Source organism: Ictidomys tridecemlineatus, chromosome 1 (genome assembly GCF_052094955.1).
Source record: "Ictidomys tridecemlineatus isolate mIctTri1 chromosome 1, mIctTri1.hap1, whole genome shotgun sequence".
Taxonomy (NCBI): domain Eukaryota; kingdom Metazoa; phylum Chordata; class Mammalia; order Rodentia; family Sciuridae; genus Ictidomys; species Ictidomys tridecemlineatus.
The window spans coordinates 151,658,076-151,662,433 of NC_135477.1; positions in this window are offsets into that span (position 1 = coordinate 151,658,076).

The window sequence follows — 4,358 nt, forward strand, 5'->3', positions numbered from 1 at the left end:
GAAATGTGTTTACATATAGGAGATTATTACCCCAATCAAGTTAGTGCACATATCCATTGACCCAATAGTGTCCTCTTTATAGTAATCACTCCTTTATGGATGTCACTATCCCCTTAGAAACCAATGATTTTGCATCACTATAATTTAGTTTGTATTTTCTAGAGCTTTAGATGGACTCATATAGTATATACCCTTATTTGGCTTCTTTCACTCAGCATAATTATTGTGAGATAAATCCATGCTGTTGCTTGTGTAAATAGTTCATTCCATTTTATTGCTAAACATTATCCATTGATTGAATGTGCCACCGTTTGTTGATTGCCAATTGATGACCATTTGAATCATTTCCAGCTTTGGGTTATGAACAAAGCTGCTCTTATTTGTGTACAAGTATTTCTATGGATGTGTATTATTGTCTCTTGGGTAAATAACTAGGAATGGAATAGCTGGATCATATGGTAATTGTGTTTTTAACCCTCCACCATGAGAATTCCAGTTCCTTTATATCCTAATACTTTTTATAGTCAGTTATGTTAATGTAAACCATTTTAATCTATGTGTAATTGTGTGTGTGTGTGAATTCTAATTCCTTTGCATTTTCCTATGAATTTTAAATTTGCTTGCCAATTTGTATTAAAAAAAACCTCAAAATACAAAAAAACCAATTTCTTGATATTTTGATTAGTTTGTGTTAAATTTAGGAATCAATTTGGGGAGAACTGTCATGTTAATAATATTGACTCTCTGACCCTCAAACCAGATGCATCTTTCCATTTATTAGAGTTTCTTCTAATAGTATTTCATAGTTCTTAGTTTACAGGCCTTTTACTCTTTTTGTCTGATTTTCCTGATTCACATTTTTATTATATGTAAATGGCATTTAACTTTTTTTTTTTTTAATTCTGTTTCTGGAATATAGAAGTACAGTTGCTTTGGTATATTTACCCTGTACCCTATAATACAAATCACTTGCTGAAAGTCACTTGTTAGTCCTAGTGTCTTTTGTAGAGTTCTTTGGATTCTCTACACAGACAAAGACAGTTTTACTTCTTCCTTTCTAACCTGAATGCCCTTTATTGTATTTTTCTTGCTTTATTGCTATAAACTTCTGAACAATATTTGATAGAAGTGGTGAGAGCAGACATCCTGCCTTGTTTCTGATCTCAAGAGGAAAGTATCTTTTCCTGTTGATTCAATCTTTCATCATGAAGTATGATGTTTGTTGTGGGTTTTCATAGTTGCCTTTTACCAGATCAAGTAGGTTACTTTCTATTCCTAGTTTTCTGAGTGCCCTTGTATTTTTTTAAAGTCAGAAATGAATATTGGATTTGTTCAGTGGACAAATTTCCCTGACTATGATTTCTGTTTTTTAGTTTGTTACTATTGTGAATCACATGGATTGATTTTTTTTTCCAAATAATAAGCCAACCTTGAGTTTCTAACATAAAATACACTTGGTTATGTTAAATTATCCTTTTAGTATATTGTTAGATTCAAATTGCTTATAATTTGTATAATTTTTTTTTTGGCCTGGGTTTATGAGGGTTATCAGTCTGTGGTTTTCTTTTCTCATAATGCTTTATCTGGTTTTGGTGTTTGGGTAATGCTTGCTTTGTAGAATGAATTGGGAAACATTTGCTCTCTTTCACTTTTTGGAAGAGTTTGTGTAGAACTGCTGTGCTTTTTCTTCCCCTGAATGTTTAATAAAATTTATAAGCCATATGGACCGGGAGTTTTCTTTGTGTCAAAGTTTTAATTGTAATTTTCATTTCTAAAATAGATAAGAAGATAATGTCTTTATTTTTTATTTTTTTAATATTTATTTTTTACTTCTCGGCGGACACAACATCTTTGTTGGTATGTGGTGCTGAGGATTGAACCCCGGGCCGCACGCATGCCAGGCAAGCGCGCTACTGCTTGAGCCACATTCCCAGCCCAAGATAATGTCTTTATGTGTTTCTTAAGTGAGCTTTTGTAGCTTGTGTATTTCAATAAGGTGAACTTTTTATCTAAAATTTCAGATATATTGGCATAAAGTGTCCATAAAGTTTTTGTCCTTTTGTTACCTATAGACATCTGTAGTAATGTTGTTTCAGTTATTTTTTTTATTTTTATTTTTCGTAGTTCTGGTGATCCAACCCAGGGCTGTATGCATCCTAGGAGAGTGCTGTACCACTGAGTTACATCCCCAGCCCTATTATTTTTTATTTTAGTGTTTTTTTTCTTTTTCTTTACTTGCTGATCCAACTGGCAAGAAGTTTACCAATTTTATTGATTTTTTTCCAAACAACTAGCTTTTCCTTTTATTGGTTTCTTTCTATTGTTTTTCCGTTTTGTAATTTATTGATTTTCACTCTTTATTTCTTTTTCTTACTTGAATTCAATTTCTCTTCTCATATTAGTTTTATAAAGGAAAATCAGGCTCACTGACTTAAGATCTTAATTTATAATGTAGGTATTTGGTGCTAAAAATTTTCCACCCAATCGTGCTTTAGCAACCTAAAGAAAGTTTCAAATGTTGTATTTTTATTTTCATTCAGTTCAAAATAATAATGTCTTTTAATATCTTGTTTGATCCTGGGTTATTTAGAAGTACATTTAATTTCTTAACATTTGAGTTTTTTTTCCTAGGATCTTTTTGTTTCTGATTTTTAACTTAATACTATTTTGGTCAGAGAACATGCTTTCTACGGCTTGAATCTTTGTTTTTTTTTTTTTTTTTTTAGTTGCTGGGGATTGAACCCAGGACCTTGTGCATGCAAGGCAAGCACTCTACCAACTGAGCTACATCCCCAGCCCAAATCTCTGCATTTTATGAAGGTCCACCTTGACAAATGTTCCACATGTACTTAAGAAGAATGTGTATTCTGCTGTTGTCAGAATGTTCTGTAAATATCAATCATGTCAAATTTATTCATAGTGTTGTTCAAGTCTTCTATATCCTTATTGTCTTTCTAGTAGTTATTCTATTAATTATTGAAGCTACTAAAGTTTCTGGCCATAACTATGGATTTGTTTATTTCCCTTTGTAGACCATTCAGCTTTCACGTCATATATTTTCAAACTTATTAAGGACATAAGTGTTGAGGATTGATATGTTCTTTGGATTAATTGGTCCCTTAATCATGAAATGATTTTTTTTTGTAATTTTTTTCTCTGACATCTACTTTGTATAACCATAATATAACCATTTCAGCTGATTTTTGACCTTTGTTAGCATGCTATATCTTTTTTCATCTTTTTACTATTGACCTATTGGTATTTTCATATTTAAAGTGTGTTCCTTATAGATACAGTGTATGTCTGTTCTTGCCTTTTAAAAAATGCAATCTGCCATATTTCAGTCTATGATCTCATTATTTGTGTTCTATTTCCCATCTGTTCTTTGTTCCCCCCTTTTTTTTATTTCTTTGGGATTTTTAAAAATATAATTTTGTATCATCTACTACTGGGAATTATTCACTATACTGCTTTGTTTATTTAATGATTATTTTAGGCTCTATACCATACATGTTTAACTTATCACCACATATCTTCAAGTATAGTATAAGAAATACCTTCACGTATAGTATAAGAAACTTGGAGTAATGTACTTCCGTCTCTCCTGTTATTTATATTATCATTGTTATGCACCTTACTTTTGTTTATGTTTTAAAACCCATAGTACATTGTATTTTTGAATAAATAGTCTGTTATCTTTTAAGGAGATCTAAAGATAAGGAAAAAAATCTTATTTCCTGACAAAGTGACCATTTTTGTTGCTTTTATTCCTTTGTATGTTCCAGATTTCTTTCTAGTATTATTTCTTCTCTCTGAGGGATTTCTTTTAACATTTCTTATAGTGTGGATCTGCTGCTGATTAACTTCATCAACTTTTGTACATCTTTACTTCACCTTCATTTTTGAAAAATGTTCTCACTGTACAATAGACACCTACATTGACAGTTTTTTATTTCTTTCAGTAGTTTAGTGATATTGGTCACTGTCTCCTTGATTGCATTATTTATGACAAGAAATTTGGGCCATCATTATCTGCACTCCTTTCTATGTGACAAGCCTTTTTCCTCTGGCTGCCTCTATGATGTACTCTTGTTAACCAGCTTTGATAAATTTGGTTGTCATGTGTCATTTTCTCAACCTTGGAAATTTTTTGGTCATTGTTTCTTCAAATATTCTTTTCTACCCCCTACTCTTGTCCTTTGGTGAGTCATATGCAGAGTAGGCTACTTGACCTTGACCCACAAATCACTGATGCATGTGGCACATATCTTTTGTAAAAAATCTCAAACATTATAATTTTAGATGTTAAATTTGAATTGGTTGTGTGTGTGTGTGTGTGTGTGTGTGTGTGTGTTTTA